This window comes from Phocoena phocoena, chromosome 2 (assembly GCF_963924675.1).
Source record: "Phocoena phocoena chromosome 2, mPhoPho1.1, whole genome shotgun sequence".
NCBI classification, from domain to species: Eukaryota; Metazoa; Chordata; class Mammalia; order Artiodactyla; family Phocoenidae; genus Phocoena; species Phocoena phocoena.
Genome location: NC_089220.1, coordinates 177,363,931 through 177,384,753, shown reverse-complemented (window position 1 = coordinate 177,384,753; position 20,823 = coordinate 177,363,931). Strand labels below are relative to the sequence as shown.

The following is a 20,823-nucleotide window of genomic DNA, read 5'->3' as shown; positions in this document are numbered from 1 at the left end:
TGCATGTGTCTTTTTGAATTATGGTTTTCTCTGGGTATATGCCCAGTAGTGGGATTGCTGGGTCATATGGTAGTTCTATTTTTGGTTTTTTAAGGAACCTCCATGCTGTTCTCCATAGTGGCTGTATCAGTTTACATTCCCACGAACAGTGCAAGAGGGTTCCCTTTTCTCCACACCCTCTCCAGCATTTGTTGTTTGTAGATTGTCTGAGGAAGCCCATTCTAACTGGTGTGAGGTGGTACCTCATTGTAGTTTTGATTTGCATTTCTCTAATGATTAGTGATGTTGAGCAGCTTTTCATGTGCCTATTGGCCATCTGTATGTCTTCTTTGAAGAAATGTTTATTTAGATCTTCTGCCCATTTTTGGATTGGGTGGTTTGTTTTTTTAATATTGAGCTGCATGAGCTGTTTATATGTTTTGGAGATTAATCCTTTGTCCATTGATTTGTTTGCAAATATTTTCTTCCATTCTGAGGATTGTCTTTTCGTCTTGTTTGTAGTTTTCTTTGCTGTGCAAAAACTTTTAAGTTTCATTACATCCCATTTGTTTATTTTTGTTTTTATTTTCATTACTCTAGGAGGTGGATCAAAAAAGATCTTGCTGTGATTTATGTCAAAGAGTGTTCTGCCTATGTTTTCCTCTAAGAGTTTTATAGTGTCCAGTCTTACATTTAGGTCTCTAATCCATTTTGAGTTTATTTTTCTGTATGGTGTTAGGGAGTGTTCTAATTTCATTCTTTTACATGAAGCTGTCCAGTTCTCCCAGCACCACTTATTGAGGAGACTGTCTTTTCTCCATTGTATATCCTTGCCTCATTTGTCATAGATTAGTTGACCATAGGTGCATGGGTTTACCTCTGGGCTTTCTATCCTGTTCCATTGATCTATATTTCTGTTTTTGTGCCAGTACCCTATTGTCTTGATTGCTGTAGCTTTGTAGTATAGTCTGAAGTCTGAGTACCTAGTATCTCCAGCTCTGTTTTTTTCCCTCAAGATTGCTTTGGCTATTTGGGGTCTTTTGTGTCTCCATAAGAATTTTAAGATTTTTTGTTCTAGTTCTGTAAAAAAAAAATGCCATTGGTAATTTGATAGGGATTGCATTGAATCTGTATATCTCTTTGGGTAGTAGTCATTTTCACAATACTGATTCTTCCAATCCAAGAACATGGCATATCTCTCCATCTGTTTGTATCATCTTTAATTTCTTTATCAGTGTCTTATAGTTTTCTGCATACCGGTCTTTTGTCTCCCTAGGTAGGTTTATTCCTAGGTATTTTATTCTTTTTGTTGCATTGGTAAATGGGAGTGTTTCCTTAATTTCTTTCAGATTTTTCATCATTAGTGTATAGGAATGCAATAGATTTCTGTGCATTAATTTTGTATCCTGCAACTTTACCAAATTCATTGATTAGCTCTAGCAGTTTTCTGGTGGCATCTTTAGGATTCTCTATGTATAGTATCATGTCATCTTCAAACAGTGACAGTTTTACTTTCTCTCTTCCAATTTGGATTCCTTTTTATTTCTTTTCCTTCTCTGACTGCTGTGGCTAGGACTTCCAAAACTATTTTGAATAATAGTGGTGAGAGTGGACATCCTTGTCTTGCTCCTGACCTTAGAGGAAATGCTTTCAGTTTTTCACCATTGAGAATGCTGTGGCCTTTATTATGTTGAGGTAGGTTCCCTCTATGCCAGCTTTCTGGAGAATTTTTTTATCATAAATGGGTGTTGGATTTTGTCAAAAGCTTTTTCTGCATCTATTGAGATGATCTTATGATTTTTCTTCTTCAGTTTGTTAATATGGTGTATCACACTGATTGATTTGCATATATCAAAGAATCCTTGCATCCCTGGGATAAATCCCACTTGATCATGGTGTATGATCCTTTTAATGTGTTGTTGGATTCTGTTTGCGAGTATTTTGTTGAGGGTTTTTGCATGTATATTCATGAGTGATATTGGTCTGTAAATTTCTTTTTTTATACTATCTTTGTCTGGTTTTGGTATCAGGGTGATGGTGGCCTCATAGAATGAGTTTGGTATTGTTCCTTCCTCTGCCATTTTTTGGAAGAGTTTGAGAAGGATGGGTGTTAGCTCTTCTCCAAATGTTTGATAGAATGCACCTGTGAAGCCATGTGGTCCTGTACTTTTGTTTGTTGGAAGATTTTTAATCACAGTTTCAATTTCATTACTTGTGATTGGTCTGTTCATATTTTCTATTTCTTCCTGGTTCAGTCTTGGAAGGTGATACCTTTCTAAGAATTTGTCCATTTCTTCCAGGTTGTCCATTTTACTGATGTAGAGTTGCTTGTAGTAGTCTCTTAGGATGCTTTGTATTTCTGCAGTGTCTGTTGTAACTTCCCCTTTTTCATTTCTAATTTTATTGATTTGAGTCCTCTCCCTCTTTTTCTTGATGAGTCTGGCTAATGGTTTATCAATTTTGTTTATTTTCTCAAAGAAACAACTTTTAGTTTTATTGATCTTTGCTATTGTTTTCTTTGCTACTATTTCATTTATTCCTGCTCTGATCTCATGACTTCTTTCCTTCTACTAACTTTGGGTTTTGTTTGTTCTTCTTTCTCTAGTTCTTTTAGGTGGAAGGTTAGATTGTTTAATTGAGATGTTTGTTGTTTCTTGAGGTAGGATTGTATTGCTATAAACTTCCCTCTTAGAACTGCTTTTGCTGCATCCCATAGGTTTTGGATCGTCGTGTTTTCATTGTCATTTGTCTCTAGGTATTTTTTGATTTCCTCTTTGATTTCTTCATTGATCTCTTGATTATTCAGTAACATATTGTTTAGCCTCCATGTGTTTGTGTTTTTTACGTTTTTTTCTCTGTAATTCATTTCTAATCTCATAGCACTGTGGTCAGAAACAATGCTTGATATGATTTCAATATTCTTAAATTTACTGAGGCTTGATTTGTGACCCAAGATGTGATCTATCCTGGAGAATGTTCTGTGTGCACTTGAGAAGAAAGTGTAATCTGCTGTTTTTGGATGGAATGTCCTATAAATATCAATTAAATCTATCTGGTCTATTGTGTCATTTAAAGCTTGTGTTTCCTTATTAATTTTCTGTTTGGATGATCTGTCCATTGGTGTAAGTGAGGTGTTAAAGTCCCCCACTATTATTGTGTTTGTTAGTGTCGATTTCCTCTTTTATAACTGTTAGCAGTTGCCTTATGTATTGAGGTGATCCTATGTTGGGTGCATATATAATTGTTGTATCTTCTTGGATTGATCCCTTGATCATTATGTAGTGTCCTTCCTTGTCTCTTGTAACATTCTTTATTTTAAAGTCTATTTTATCTGATATGAGTATTGCTACTCCAGCTTTCTTTTGATTTCCATTTGCATGAAATATCTTTTTCATCCCCTCACTTTCAGTTTGTATGTGTCCCTAGGTCTGAAGTGGGTCTCTTGTGGACAGCATATATATGGGTCTTGTTTTTGTATCCATTCAGTGAGCCTTTGTCTTTTGGTTGGAGCATTTAATCCATTCACGTTTAAGGTAATTATCGATGTGTATGTTCCTATTACCATTTTCTTAATTGTTTTGGGTTTGTTACTGTAGGTCCTTTAATTCTCTTGTGTTTACCACTTAGAGAAGTTCCTTTAGCATTTGTTGTAGAGCTGGTTTGGTGGTGCTGAATTCTCTTAGCTTTTGCTTGTCTGTGAAGCTTTTGATTTCTCCATCGAATCTGAATGAGATCCTTGCTGGGTAGAGTAGTCTTGGTTGTAGGTTCTTCCCTTTCATCACTTTAAATATGTCATGTCACTCCCTTCTGGCCTGTAGAGTTTCTGCTAAGAAATCAGCTGTACATCTTATGGGAGTTCTCTTATATGTTATTTGTCATTTTTCCCTTGCTGCTTTCAATAATTTTTCTGTGTCTTTAATTTTTGCCAACTTGATTACTATGTGTCTCAGCATGTTTCTCCTGGGTTTATCCTGTATGGGACTGTCTGTGCTTCCTGCACTTGGGTGGCTATTTCCTTTCCCATGTTAGGGAAGTTTTTGACTATAATCTCTTCAAATATTTTCTCAGGTCCTTTCTCTGTCTCTTCTCCTTCTGGGATCCCTATAATGCAAATGTTGCTGCAATTATTGTTGTCCCAGAGGTCTCTTAGGGTGTCTTCATTTTCATTCTTTTTTCTTTATTCTGTTCTGCAGCAGTGAATTCCTCCATTCTGTCTTCCAGGTCACTTATCCGTTCTTCTGCCTCAGTTATTCTGCTATTGATTCCTTCTAGTGTAGTTTTCATTTCAGTTACTTGGTGTTCATCTCTTTGTTCTTTAATTCTTCTATTCCTTTGTTAAACATTTCCTGCATCTTCTCGATCTTTTCCTCCATTCTTTTTCTGAGGTCCTGGATCACCTCACTATCATTATTCTGAAATCTTTTTCTGGAAGGTTGCCTATCTCCACTTCATTTCGTTGTTTTTCTTGTGCTTTATCTTGTTCCTTCATCTGGTGCATAGCTCTCTGCCTTTTCATGTTGTCTATCTTTCTGTGAATGTGGTTTCTGTTCCACAGGCTGCAGGACTGTAGTTCTTCTCGCTTCTGCTGTCTGCCTTCTGGTGGATGAGGCTATTTAAGAGGCTTGTGCAAGTTTCTTGATGGGAGGGACTGGTGGTGGGTACAGGTGGGTGTTGCTCTGGTGGGCAGAGCTCAGTAAAACTTTAATCCTGTTGTCTGCTGATGGGTGGGGCTGGGTTCCCTCCCTGTTGATTGTTTGGCTTGAGGTGACCCAACACTGGAGCCTACCCGGGCTCTTTGGTGGGGCTAATGGCGGACTCTGGGAGGGCTCACGCCAAGGAGTACTTCCCAGAACTTCTGCTGCCAGTGTCCTTGTCCTCACAGTGAGCCACAGCCACCCCCCGCCTCTGCGGGAGACACTCCGACACTAGCAGGTAGGTCTGGTTCAGTCTCCTGTGGGGTCACTGCTCCTTCCGCTGGGTCCCGATGCACACTCTACTTTGTGTGTGCCCTCCAAGAATGGAGTCTCTGTTTCCCCCAGTCCTGCCGAAGTCCTGCAATTAAATCCCGCTAGCCTTCAAAGTCTGACTCTCTAGGAATTCCTCCTCCCGTTGCCGGACCCCCAGGTTTGGAAGCCTGATGTGTGTTTCAGAACCTTCACTCCAGTGGGTGGACTTCTGTGGTATAAGTGTTCTCCAGTCTGTGAGTCACCCACCCAGCAGTTATGGGATTTGATTTTACTGTGGCTGTGCCCCTCCTACCGTCTCATTGTGGCTTCTCCTTTGTCTTTGGATGTGGGGCATCTTTTTGGTGAGTTCCAGCGTCTTCCTGTTGATGGTTGTTCAGCAGTTAGTTGTGATGCCACAGTGCTCTCACAGAGGGAGTGAGCGCACGTCCTTCTACTCCCCCATCTTTGAGCCTCAGTTTTCTTATCAGTAAAATCAGGATTTGCAATAATGCCATTTTGATGGGATAGACGTGGGGATTCAATGAGATGATGAATGTAAAGTGCTTATACTACATGCTCATAAAGGGGGATCCTTTTTATTACTATTGTTGTTGTCGTGAATTGGAGGTTGTTTGTTGTTGAGTAGAGAGATTCAAATCAAACTTGCTGTCAGCTCACTTTCTCTGCTAGAGTTCCAACTGGACTGATCCAAATATGCAATTTTAATCTAATTATGTTGGAAATTAATGTTAACAAGAGGTTTGTGGTGTCCTGTTAAGTGAACAAAAACATACGGCAAGGAGGTTGCACTAACACGTCTGTGTTCATTCTAAGACATGATGAGTTCTGTTCAGATGAGAGTCCCTCCTGAGTCAGTCTCTAGTCCAGAAGGACATCAGGCCCCCACGGATGAACAAAGGCATATAGTAGATAAGTAAAATGGGATAAATGCCTTGGATCTGGAATATATTTGCAACGGGAAATAGGAGAAGTTGGAAGAATTTTAAATATTCACGGAAATGTAAGGCTAAACTATATAACTTATTAATTTATATTATAAAAAGACAGAGCTCACCCACACCTCTTGTGTTATTAGAATAATAAAACTTCTCTAGCTCCTTCCTGCAAAAGGACTATCCTATAAACTCAGTTGCAAGGCTGGCCAGAACTCAAATGCATTTTCACTCAAGTATTTTTCTTCCTATTGGGTTGGCAAATGTTAAGGGTAACTCAGTCTAAGTGAAGGAAGGTGGAGAAGATGGTAGAGAAGGGAAATAAACTGATAATTTAGTATTTTAAATTATTACTATTAATCTCATCTTTTTCTTATCACATCTTGTAAAGGGGAAAAGTGCCCAGCCTGCGACTGCTCTCAGCGGAAGGCGGGGATGAGCTAGGAGAAGGTGCAATCTAGGATAAGGCCATGCGGCATGGGCATGGGAGGCCACTTGTGATGACCTCGAGTTTACTGTTATCTGTAAGTTGTATTTTTAAGGTTCTTGGACCAAGGCCTGGCTCACAGTAACTGCTCTCCAGTTGTTAGCCCTTAGTACTCTAGTAGAAAACATACTTCAGGAGCTGTACACTCATCCCAACACTAGTGACAGTGATGAAAAGTGTCGACAATTGGCTGGAACAACTGACCCTCTCAAGAAGAGGTCAGGCCGCTCCTGGGCAGTGGAGGCTGGGTCATGTGCTTGAGCACCTCTGTAGAAGAGAGGGCAGGGTTTCTCAGGAATAGGTCGGTGCGATAGAGTCTCTGAGTCCCTGTCAAGTTCTGTTTCTGTGATAGTTTCCAAGAGTCCTTTCTGGAGAAATCAGGGAGACCTGGGAGATAGGGCTCACAGTCCTTGGGGGCTCTGGTGGCCGGGTGCTGCAGAAGAAGGAAGAGACGGCTCTGTATTTTTGCTTTGAGTTTCACTATGGCTTTGCTCTGGTTCTTAGGAGCTCAAAGAACACTTTTGTGGGGTAAAATGACTTTGAAATAGAGCAGTCAGGAACTTCACCAGTATGTGTTCAAACAAGACCAAGTATGAATTAGAATATGAGCTGGGCTTGTCAATATTCTATTTGAAGGTTTAGAAGACATTTGAAAGATATTAAAAGGGTAATCATATCCTCCAGTAGCTTCCTGAAAAATGTGCAAAGGAGGTCAATCTCTTAAGACTTAGATGACTTCTTTCATACACAATTTAACAGTTTGCTTTGGTATAGAATTCTAGGTTGGAAGTAATTTTTGAGGAGTTGGAAGAATTTTGAAGGCAATGCTCCATTTTCTTCTTGCTTCTGGTGTTACTGTTGAGAAGTCCAAAGTGATTCTTGATGTTTGCTTTGTGATCTCTGTCTCTCTCCTTCTTTCTCTTTTGAAGATTACAAAATTGTGTGTGTGTGTACTTAACGTCCTGAAATTTTACAATGCTGCATCTCATCGTAGGCCTGTTTTACCCACTGTATACAGGCACCTGATAGGCCCTTTCAATCTAGTGGTTCATACACTCCAGTTCTGGGAAATTCTCCAATTATTTCATTCCATTTCCTCCTCTCCGTTTTCTCAATTATCTCCTTCTGAAGCCAATCTTCCAAAGTTATGTCTTTTGCATGGTGTTCTCTTTTTCTTAATCTTTCCTATTTTCATTTCTTTATCCTTGTGCTCCACTTTCTGGGAGGTTTCTTTACCTTTATTTTCCAATTATTCTATTGAATTGTGCTTCCTGAATGATGCTTGTTTTTGTTTTTTTTTTTTAGAGAGTCCTATTCTGGTTTCATGGATGTGATACCTTTTATATTACCTGAGGATGATTTTTTCTTCTCTGTGCTACACTTTGTTTCTTCCAAAGATTGATTTGTTTCTGTTTGTTTCAGGTTCTATCTTACAGGTTCAAGACATCCTTTAGATGCAGTAACTCATTGGATGATTGGAGATTTTGAGTATGTAGGTAGGTGGGGCTTGCTGACTTTGTGCTTTACTACAGGGTGATCGGGGTGGTCTCAGGGCAACTTACAGTGGTGCTCTCTATGAAGACACCAGATTGAAGGGGGCTCAAATGCAGCCCTCACTTACTTACCAGTTCATGAACCCTGGTCAGAGGCTATGCGTCTTCCTGAAAGAAGGGATGCCTTTTTCCTCCCACAAAACTGTGATCTGCTTTTCAAGTCTGACATTAGCAAAGCTTCATCTACCCAGAGAAAAGAACGTTTTCCAATCCACACAACAGTTTCCCACAGGCCAGCAGAGGCCCTGGGAAGGCTGGCTGAAGTTCTCCCCAGGTCAGTATCTTGATAGCTTCTGTGTTGAGCTGGTCAACTTTTGCAAGAAAGAGCTTTTCAGACTCTAGCCAGCAGAGTAAAGGATTGGCTTCGAGAGATTTGTGAGTGAGTAGGACAGAGAGCGCCATTCAATGGAGCTTAATCTCCGTCTTGGGTAGAGTAGCCACACCTCACAGTGGCTGCTGTCCTCCAGCCCAGACACTGTTTTACCATCTGTGGACAGATGCTGGGCTGTGGACAGCAGTGACTCTGGGGTGGAGTTGGACAAGGGGCTCTAGCTTTCACCCAGTCTTCCTTATTGGAGCCTGCACCCTCAACCCTACCAAACAGTTCCAGAGGTACTTAGTACTACTAGTTCCTGCTATTTTGAGGGTTCCACATTGCAAATTGGATTTGGTCTCAGTTTTCCCCACTTTTGACTTTGCATTCTGATTCCTCAGATCTGCTGGGCAGTTGCTACTCTCCCATTGAATTTCAGCATATACAAATTTATTACATTCTTCTCTGCATTTCTCCAATTTTCCTTGTCCCTGTTGGTTTGTTGTTTTTTTTTTAAGTTTCTTGAATGTAATGTTTTAGTAGATTTCAGAAGGAAGAAAAATTAAACTCAGGAGTTTAATTTGCTATCTTACTTGGAATAGTCCATAGGTTTCCTCCAGACTCTAAGAAAAATGCCCTCTTGTTATCAGTTCTGGATACAGTGCCTACATTTAACTTGTGTTTTCTCCCTTTGGGAAGAGACTGAAAGTCCATGTGGCTGTCTGTGTCCTATTGTTAAATCACTTTTGTGAGAGAATATTTAGAGGTAAGTTATTTTGGAGACAAGTTATATGTGTATATGTAAATATAAATACATATATGCAGTCATCCTTCAGTATCCATAGGGTATTGGTTCCAGGACCTGCCACGGATACCAAAATCCACAGATGCTCAAGTCCAATAGTTGGTCCCCTGTAACTGTAGTTCCACATCCATGGATTTAACCAACTATTGAAAAAAACCTGCAAAGAAGTGGACGCACACAGTTCAAACCCATGCTGTTCAAAGTCAAGTGTGTGTGTGTGTATACATATATATGATGAATATAAGTTGTACATATGATGTATATTATATCAAGGAGTGGAATGATAAAATTTAAGTCTCCAGCTCTGACCTGAACCCTGACCATTTGACTGCCTAGCTGACATCTCAACTTGGATATAAAAATACACATTAAATTTTACATGGACAAAGCTGAACTCCTGATTCTCCCATCTGAAACCCGTTTTCTCACAGCCTCCCCATCTCGATTCATGTCAACTCATCTCTCCACTTGCTTGGGCCAAAGACATTGCAGTGTCCTCAGCTTCCTCGTTTCTCATGGCCCTCATCCAAGACATGAACAAATCTGTTGGCTCCACCTTCAAAATGCGCCCAGAGTTGGACCTCTTTTGACTCCCTCCACAGCACTGGTCTGAGTCACTATTCTCTCTTGCCTGAACGTAATAATTAGGCCAAGTTTTTGATATGCAAAAAAGATTTGGGGCTGACTTTGAAGGTATAGCCTAGAGAAAACTAAATCACTCAGATTGGTAACTTAGGAGAATCTTTCCTTCTTTTAAGAAGAAAAGGCAGAGAACAGAAAAGACAACTTAAGTGATCTGCTGGGAGAATGAGGACCTAGCTCAGAAATGTTAAAGGGACTTCGTTAAGCTGAAAAGAAATGGTACTAATTAATAACAAGAAAACATACCGGGTCCGGGGGAAGATGGCGGAAGAGTAAGACGCGGAGATCATCTTCCTCCCCACAGATACACCAGAAATACATCTACACGTGGAACAACTCCTACACCAATACCTACTGAACGCTGGCAGAAGACCTCAGACCTCCCAAAAGGCAAGAAACTCCCCACGTACCTGGGTAGGGCAAAAGAAAAAAGAAAAAACAGAGACAAAAGAATAGGGACGGGACCTGCAGCAGTGGGAGGGAGCCATGAAGGAGGATAGGTTTCCACACACTAGGAGCCCCTTCATGGGCGGACACTGCGGGAGGCGGAGGGGGAAGCTTCGGAGCCACGGAGGACAGCGCAGCCACAGGGGTGCGGAGGACAAAGCAGAGAGATTCCCGCACAGAGGATCAGGGCCGACCAGCACTAACCAGCCCGAGAGGCTTGTCTGCTCACCCGCCGGGGCGGGCGGGGCTGGGAGCTGAGGCTCGGGCTTCGGTCGGAGCGCAGGGAGAGGACTGGGGTTGGCGGCGTGAACACAGCCTGCAGGGGGCTAGTGCACCACGGCTGGCCGGGAGGGAGTCCGGGGAGAAGTCTGGACCTGCCGAAGAGGCAAGAGGCTTTTTCTTCCCTCTTTGTTTCCTGGTGCGCGAGGAGAGGGGATTAAGAGCGCTGCTTGAAGGAGCTCCAGAGACGGGCGCGAGCCGCGGGCGGACCCCAGAGACGGGCATGAGACGCTAAGGCTGCTGCTGCTGCCACCAAGAAGCCTGTGTGCGAGCACAGGTCACTATCCACACCCCCTTATGGGGAGCCTGTGCAGCCCGCCACTGCCAGGGTCCCGGGATCCAGGGACGACTTCCCCGGGAGAACTCACCGCGCGCCTCAGGCTGGTGCAACGCCACGCCGGCCTCTGCCGCCGCAGGCCCGCCCCGCACTCCGCGCCTCTCCCTCCCCCCGGCCTGAGTGAGCCAGAGCCCCCGAATCAGCTGTTCATTTAACCCCCGTCCTGTCTGAGCGAAAAACAGACACCCTCTGGCGACCTACACGTAGAGGCGGGGCCAGATCCAAAGCTGAGCCCTGAGAGCTGTGCGAACAAAGAAGAGAAAGGGAAATCTCTCCCAGCAGCCTCAGAAGCAGCGGATTAAATCTCCACAATCAACTTGATGTACCTGCATCTGTGGAATACCTGAATAGACAACCAGTCATCCCAAATTGAGGAGGTGGACTTTGAGAGCAAGATTTATGATTTTTTCCCCTTTTCCTCTTTTTGTGAGTGTGTATGTGTGTATGCTTCTGTGTGAGATTTTGTCTGTAGAGCTTTGCTTCCACCATTTGTCCTAAGGTTCTATCCGTCCGTTTTTTTTAAATAATTAATTTTAATAACTATTTTATTTTACTTTATCTTCTTTCTTTCTTTTTTTCTTCCTTCCCTCCTTTAGACAACAAATCATCCCAAATTGAGGAGGTGGACTTTGAGAGCAAGATTTATAACTTTTTTCCCCTTTTCCTTTTTGTGAGTGTGTATGTGTATGCTTCTCTATGAGATTTTGTCTGTAGAGCTTTGCTTCCACCATTTGTCCTAAGCTTCTGTCTGTCCGTTTTTCAATTTTTTTCTGAATAATTATTTTTTAATTTAATAACTTTATTATCTCTCACTTTATTTTACTTTATCTTTTTTCCTTCCTTTCCTCCTTCCTCCCTCCTTCCTTTCATTCATTCCTTCTTTCTTCCTTCCTTCCTCCCTCCATCCCTTTCTTTCTTTCTTTCTTCCTACTTCTACTAATTCTTTCTCTCTACCTTTTCTCCCTTTTATTCTGAGCTGTGTGGATGAAAGGCTGTTGGTGCTGCAGCCAGGAGTCAGTGCTGTGTCTCTGAGGTGGGAGAGCCAACTTCAGGACTCTGGTCAACAAGAGACCTCCCATCTCCACATAATATCAAATGGCAAAAATCTCCCAGAGATCTCCATCTCAACACCAACACCCAGCTTCACTCAACTACCAGCAAGCTACAGTGCTGGACACCCTACGCCAAAAAACTAGCAAGACAGGAACACAACCCCACCCATTAGCAGAGAGGCTGCCTAAAATCATAATAAGTCCACAGACACCCCAAAACACACCACCAAACGTGGACCTGCCCACCAGAAAGACAAGATCCAGCCTCAACCACCAGAACACAGGCACTAGTCCCCTCCACCAGGAAGCCTACACAACCCACTGAACCAACCTTAGCCACTGGGGACAGACACCAAAAACAACGGGAACTACGAACCTGCAGCGTGCAAATAGGAGACCCCAAACACAGTAAGATAAGCAAAATGAGAAGACAGAAAAACACACAGCAGATGAAGGAGCAAGATAAAAATGCACCAGACCTAACAAATGAAGAGGAAATAGGCAGTCTACCTGAAAAAGAATTCAGAATAATGATAGTAAAGATGATCCAAAATCTTGGAAATAGAATAGACAAAATGCAAGAAACATTTAACAAGGACCTAGAAGAACTAAAGATGAAACAACCAACGATGAACAACACAATAAATTAAATTAAAAATACTCTAGATGGGATCAATAGCAGAATAACTGAGGCAGAAGAACGGGTAAGTTGCCTGGAAGATAAAATAGTGGAAATAACTACTGCAGAGCAGAATAAAGAAAAAAATAATGAAAAGAACTGAGGAGAGTCTCACAGACCTCTGGGACAACATTAAACGCACCAACATTCGAATTATAGGGGTTCCAGAAGAAGAAGAGAAAAAGAAAGGGACTGAGAAAATATTTGAAGAGATTATAGTTGAACACTGCCCTAATATGGGAAAGGAAATAGTTAATGAAGTGCAGGAAGCACATACAGGATGTGCCATACAGGATAAATCCAAGGAGAAATATGCCAAGACACATATTAATCAAACTGTCAAAATTTAAATACAAAGAAAGCATATTTAAAGCAGCAAGGGAAAAACAACAAATAACACATAAGGGAATCCCCATAAGGTTAACAGCTGATCTTTTAGCAGAAACTCTGCAAGCCAGAAGGGACTGGCAGGACATACTGAAAGTGATGAAGCAGAAAAACCTGCAACCAAGATTACTCTACCCAACAAGGATCTCATTCAGACTTGATGGAGAAATTAAAACCTTTACAGACAAGCAAAAGCTGAGAGAGTTCAGCACCACCAAACCAGCTTTACAACAAATGCTAAAGGAACTTCTCTAGGCAAGAAACACAAGAGAAGGAAAACACCTACAAAAACGAACCCAAAACAGTTTAGAAAATGGGAATAGGAACATACGTATCAATAATTACCTTAAATGTAAATAGAATAAATGCTCCCTCGAAAAGACACAGATTGGCTGAATGGATACAAAAACAAGACCCATATATATGCTGTCTACAAGAGACCTACTTCAGACCTAGAGACACATACAGACTGAAAGTAAGGGGATGGAAAAAGATATTCCATGAAAATGGAAACCAAAAGAAAGCTGGAGTAGCAATTCTCATATCAGACACAACAGACTTTAAAACAAAGACTATTAGAAGAGAAAAAGAAGGACACTACATAATGATCAAGGGATTGTCCCAAGAAGATATAACCATTGTAAATATGTATGCACCTAACATAGGAGCACCTCAATACATAAGGCAAATACTAACAGCCATAATAAGGGAAATCGACAGTAACACATTCATAGTAGGGGACTGTAACACCCCACTTTCACCCATGGACAGATCATCCAAAATGAAAATAAATAAGGAAACACAAGCTTTCAATGATACATTAAACAAGATGGACTTAATTGATATTTATAGGACACTCCATCCAAAAACAACAGAATAAACCTTTTCCTCAAGTGCTCATGGAACATTCTCCAGGGTAGATCATATCTTGGGTCACAAATCAAGCCTTGGTAAATTTAGAAAAACTGAAATTCTGTCAAGAATCTTTTCCAACCACTACGCTATGAGACTAGATATCAATTACAGGAAAAGATCTGTAAAAAATACAAACACATAGATGCTAAACAATACACTACTTAATAAGGAAGTGATCACTGAAGAAATCAAAGAGGAAATAAAAAAATACCTAGAAACAAATGACAATGGGGAAACGATGACCCAAAACCTATGGAATGCAGCAAAAGCAGTTCTAAGAGGGAAGATAATAGCAATACAAGCCCACATTAAGAAGCAGGAAACATCTCGACTAAATAACCTAACCTTGCACCTAAAGCAATTAGAGAAAGAAGAACAAAACCCCCCCCAAAGTTAGCAGAAGGAAAGAAATCATAAGAATCAGATCAGAAATAAATGAAAAAGAAACGAAGGAAACAATAGCAAAGATCAATAAAACTAAAAGCTGGTTCTTTGAGAAGATAAACAAAATAGATAAACCATTAGCCAGACTCATAAAGAAAAAAAGGGAAAAGACTCAAATCAATAGAATTAGAAATGAAAAAGGAGAAGTAACAACTGACACTGCAGAAATACAGAAGATCATGAGAGATTACTACAAGCAACTCTATGACAATGAAATGGACAACCTGGAAGAAATGGACAAATTCTTAGAAATGCACAACCTGCCAAGACTGAATCAGGAAGAAATAGAAAATATGAACAGACCCATCACAAGCACTGAAATTGAAACTGTGATTAAAAATCTTCCAACAAACAAAAGCCCAGGACCAGATGGCTTCACAGCCGAATTCTATCAAGCATTTAGAGAAGAGCTAATACCTATCCTTCTCAAACTCTTCCAAAATATAGCAGAGGGAGGAATACTCCCAAATTCCTTCTATGAGGCCATGATCACCTGGATACCAAAACTAGACAAGGATGTCACAAAAAAAGAAAACTACAGGCCAATATCACTGATGAACATAGATGCAAACATCCTCAACAAAATAACTAGCAAACAGAATCCAACAGCACATTAAAAGGATCATACACCATGATCAAGTGGGGTTTATTCCAGGAATGCAAGGATTCTTCAATATACGCAAATCTATCAATGTGATAAACCATATTAACAAATTGAAGGAGAAAAACGATATGATCATCTCAATAGATGCAGAGAAAGCTTTTGACAAAATTTAACACCTATTTATGATAAAAACCCTGCAGAAAGTAGGCATAGAGGGAACTTTCCTCAACATAATAAAGGCCATATATGACAAACCCACAGCCAACATCGTCCTCAATGGTGAAAAACTGAAAGCATTTCCACTAAGATCAGGAACAAGACAAGGCTGCCCACTCTCACCACTCTTATTCAACATAGTTTTGGAAGTTTCAGCCACAGCAATCAGAGAAGAAAAGGAAATAAAAGGAATCCAAATTGCAAAAGAAGAAGTAAAGTTGTCACTATTTGCAGATGACACGATACTATACATAGAAAATCCTAAAGATGCTACCAGAAAACTACTAGAGCTAATCAATGAATTTGGTAAAGTAGCAGGATACAAAATTAATGCACAGAAATCTCTGGCATTCCTATACATTAATGATGAAAAATCTGAAAGTGCAATCAAGAAAACACTCCCATTTACCATTTCAACAAAAAGAATAAAATATGTAGGAATAAACCTACCTAAGGAGACAAAAGACCTGTATGCAGAAAATTATAAGACACTGATGAAAGAAATTAAATATGATACAAACAGATGGAGAGATATAGCATGTTTGTGGATTGGAAGAATCAACATTGTGAAAATGACTCTACTACCCAAAGCAATCTATAGATTCAATGCAATCCCTATCAAACTACCACTGGCATTTTCCACAGAACTAGAACAAAAAATCGCACAATTTGTATGGAAACACAAAAGACCCCGAATAGCCAAAGCAATCTTGAGAACGAAAAACGGAGCTGGAGGAATCAGGCTCCCTGACTTCAGACTATACTACAAAGCTACAGTAATCAAGACAGTATGGTACTGGCACAAAAGCAGAAAGATAGATCAATGGAACAGGATAGAAAGTCCAGAGATAAACCCATGCACATATGGTCACCTTATCTTTGTTAAAGGAGGCAGGAATGTAGAGTGGAGAAAGGACAGCCTCTTCAATAAGTGGTGCTGGGAAAACTAGACAGGTACATGTAAAACTTTGAGATTAGATCACTCTCTAACACCATACACAAAAATAAGCTCAAAATGGATTAAAGACCTAAATGTAAGGCCAGAAACTATCAAACTCTTAGAGGAAAACATAGGCAGAACACTCTATGACATAAATCACAGCAAGATCCTTTTTGACCCACCTCCTAGAGATACGGAAATAAAAACAAAAATAAACAAATGGGACCTAATGAAACTTCAGAGCTTTTGCACAGCAAAGGAAACCATAAACAAGACCAAAAGACAACCCTCAGAATGGGAGAAAATATTTGCAAATGAAGCAACTGACAAAGGATTTATCTCCAAAATTACAAGCAGCTCATGCAGCTCAATAACAAGAAAACAAACAACCCAATCCAAAAATGGGCAGAAGACCTAAATAGACATTTCTCCAAAGAAGATATACAGACTGCCAACAAACACATGAAAGAATGCTCAACATCATTAATCATTAGAGAAATGCAAATCAAAACTACAATGAGATATCTCACACCAGTCAGAACGGCCATCATCAAAAAATCTAGAAATAATAAATGCTGGAGAGGGTGTGGAGAAAAGGGAACACTCTTGCACTGTTGGTGGGAACGTGAATTGGTACAGCCACTGTGGAGAACAGTACGGAGGTTCCTTAAAAAACTACCAATAGAACTACCATATGACTCAGCAATCCCACTACTGGGCATATACCCTGAGAAAACCATAATTCAATAAGAGTCATGTACCAAAATGTTCATTGCAGCTCTATTTACAATAGCCCCGAGATGGAAACAACCTAAGAGCCCATCATCGGATGAATGGATAAAGAAGATGTGGCACATATATACAATGGAATATTACTCAGCCATAAAAAGGAACGAAATTGAGCTATTTGTAATGAGGTGGATAGACCTAGAGTCTGTCATACAGAGTGAAGTAAGTCAGAAAGAGAAAGACAAATACCGTATGCTAACACATATATATGGAATTTAAGGAAAAAAATGTCATGAAGAACCTAGGAGCAAGACAGGAATAAAGACACAGACCTACTGGAGAATGGACTTGAGGATATGGGGAGGGGGAAGGGTGAGCTGTGACAAAGCAAGAAAGAGGCATGGACATATATACACTAACAAACGTAGTGTAGATAGCTAGTGGGAAGCATCTGCATCGCACAAGGATATCAGCTCGGTGCTTTGTGACCGCCTGGAGAGGTGGGATAGGGAGGGAGGGAGATGCAAGAGGGAAGAGATATGGGAACATATGTATATGTATAACTGATTCACTGTGTTATATAGCAAAAACTAACACACCATTGTAAAGCAATTATACCCCAATAAAGATGTTTAAAAAAAAATCCCATTTACAACTGTGTCAAAAAGAGTAAAATACCCAGGGATAACTTCAACCAAGGTGAAAGATCTATATACTGAAAACTATAAGACACTGATGAAAGAAACTGAAGAATAAAATAAATGGAGGGGGCGAAGTCAAGATTGCAGTGTGGGATAACATTGAGTTAGCCTCTCCCCACAACTAGCGTGCCTGCTGGCTGCTGTTGGGGGACCCTGATGCCCAAGGAGACGGGAGGGACCCCCAGGTGAACCGGTAGGAAGTGGGCTACAGAGGGGGGAGGAGAAGTGGAGACCAGACTGCATTGGCACCCCTGAGGCAGGGGAGATCAGGAGAGGCAGGCAGGAGGGACCGTCTGGTCTGGGAGGAGCAGGAGAGGAGGGCACTTGCCCCCCAACTCGAGCCCAGGAAGCCAGCTGGGCTCCCAGGTGAGGTCCCCTGCCCTCTGAGACCAGGGGTGGGTGGCATGCCTGGGCCCCTTCTGTTCCTTGAGCCTAAGCCCTGCCCCCCACAGCCCCCAGGCCTTTTCCAGCCCTGTGGGTCCTGAGCATTGGCCCCACCCACTGCCCAAACCTCACCCTTGCTTAGGCCCTGCCCTCCACAGCCAAGGCCTTTCCCCCCTTTTTTTTCTTTCTTTCTTTCTTTTTTTTTTTTTGGTTTCTCTTTTCCCTCCTCCTCTCTTTTACTATGGTGGTACAGTTGTACCTTCCAGGTGTTGATTCATCTATATTTTAATTTTTATATTCTTTCTAACATATCTGTTGGTTTCCTAGTCTAATATTATTTTTTACTTCATTTTCTCTTTTTTTTTTTTTTTTTGCCACCCCACATGGCTTGCAGGATCTTGGTTCACAGGCGGGGGTCAGGCCAAAGCTCCTGCAGTGGGAGCTCTGAACCACTGGACTAACAGAGAACCTCAGACCCCAGGGAATATTCATCAGAGTGAGGTCTCATGGAGGTCCTCATACCAGCACCAAGACCCAGCTCTACCCAGCAGCCTACAAACTCCAGGGTTGGAAGCCTCAGGCCAAACAACCACTAAGACAGGAAAACAATCCCACTCAAAAAACATGAGATGGCAAATAGTATGTCGCAGATGAAGGAGCAAGGTAAAAACCTACAGGACCAAATAAATGAAGAGGAAATAGGAAATCTACCTGAAAAAGAATTCAGAGTAATGATAGTAAAGATGATCCAGAATCTTAGAAATAGAATGGAGGCACAGATTGAGAAAATACAAGAAATGATTAACAAAGATCTAGAAGAACTAAAGAACATACAGAGATGAACATAATAACTGAAATGAAAAATACACTAGAAGGAAACAATAACAGAATAACAGAGGCAGAAAGACGAATAACTGAGCTGAAAGACAAAATGGTGGAAATAACTGCCGAGGAGCAAAATAAAAAGAATGAAAAAAATTGAAGACAATCTCAGAGACCTCTGGGACAACACTAAATGCACCAGCATTCAAATTATAGGGGTCCCAGAAGAAGAGAAAAAGAAAGGGTCTGAGAAAATATTTGAAGAGATTATAGTCAAAAAATTCCCTAATATGGGAAAGGATTTAGTCACCCAAGTCGAGGAAGCACAGAGAGTCCCACACAGGGTAAACCCTAGGAAAAACACACCAAGACACACATTAATCAAACTAACAAAGATTAAATTCAAAGAAAAAATATTAAAAGCAGCAAGGGACAAACAACAAATAACATAAAAAGGAATCTCCATAAGGTTATCAGCTGATTTTTCAGCAGAAACTCTGCAGGCCAGAAGGGAGTGGTAGGATATACTTAAAGTAATGAAAGAGAAAAACCTACAACCAAGATTACTCTACCCAGCAAGGACCTATTCAGATTCGGCAGAGAAATCGGGAGCTTTTTAGACAAGCAAAAGCTAACAGCACCACCAAACCAGCTTTACAACAAATGCTGAAGAAACTTCTCTAGGTGCGAAACACAAGAGAAGAAAAAGACCCACAAAAGTAAACCCAAAACAAATAAGAAAATGGTAATAGGAATAAACATATGGATAATAACCTTGAATGTAAATGGATTAAATGCTCCAACCAAAAGACACAGACTGGCTGAATGGAAAAATACAAGACCTATATACATGCTGGCTACAAGAGACCTATTTCAGACCTAGGGACACATACAGACTGAAGGTGAAGGGACGGAAAAAGATATTCCATGCAAATGGAAATCAAAAGAAAGCTGAGTAGCAATACTCGTATCTGATAAAATAGACTTTTAAATAAAGACTGTTATAAGAGATAAGGAGGGACACTACATAATGATCAAGGGATCAATCCAAGAAGAAAATATAACGATTATAAATGTTTATGCACCCAACATAGGAGCACCTCAATACATAAGGAAAATGCTAACAACCATGAAAGGAGAAATCCACAGTTACACAATAATAGTAGGGGATTTTAACACACCACTTAACAACAATGGACAGATCACCCAAGCAGAAAATGAATAAGGAAACACAAGCTTTAAATGACACAATAGACCAGATAGATTTAATTGATATTTATAGAGCATTCCACCCAAAAGTGGCAGAATACACTTTCTTCTCAAGTGCACATGGAACATTCTCCAGGATAGATCACATCTTGGGTCACAAATCAAGCCTTGGAAATTTTAAGAAAATTGAAATCGTATCAAGCATCTTTTCTGACCACAATGCTATGAGATTGGAAATCAATTACAGGGAAAAAAAAACCTGTAAAAACTACAAATACAGGGAGGCTAAACAGTGCACTACTAAATAACCAACAGATCACTCAAGAAATCAAAAAGAAAATTAAAAATACATAGAAACAAATGACAACGAAAACAGGATGACCCAAAACCTATGGGATGCAGCAAAAGCAGTTCTATCAGGGAAGTTTATAGCAATTCAATTTCAACTTAAGAAACAAGAAAACTCTCAAATAAACAATCTATCCCTACAATTAAAACAACTAGAGAAAGAAGAACAAAGAAAATCTAAAGTCAGTAGAAGGAAAGAAATCATAAAAATCAGAGCAGAACGGCTTCCCTGGTGGCGCAGTGGTTGAGAGTCTGCCTGCCGATGCAGGGGACGTGGGTTTGTGCCCCGGTCCGGGAAGATCCCACATGCTGCGGAGCGGCTGGGCCCATGAGCCATGGCCGCGGAGCCTGTACGTCCAGAGCCTGTGCTCCGCAATGGGAGAGGCCACAACAGTGAGAGGCCCGTGTACCGAAAAAAAAAAAAAAAAAACAGAGCAGAAATAAATGAAATAGAAATGAAGAAAACAATAGCAAAGATCTATAAAACTAAAAGCTGGTTCTTTGAGAAGATAAACAAAATTGATAAACCCTTAGCCAGACTCATCAAGAAAAAAAAGGAGAGAATGCAAATCAATACATTTAGAAATCAAAAAGGAGAAAACTGACACTACAGAAATACAAAGGATAATAAGAGACTACTACAAACAGCTAT

At 40.6% G+C, this 20,823-nt stretch overlaps 1 protein-coding gene across 1 annotated transcript in view; it reads right to left on the bottom strand.

Annotated features, from left to right (window-relative positions):
- ODAD2 (outer dynein arm docking complex subunit 2) overlaps positions 1-20,823 on the bottom strand; it is a 196,002-nt gene that overhangs the window by 16,004 nt on the left and 159,175 nt on the right. The gene's annotated exons all lie outside the window — the stretch shown is intronic.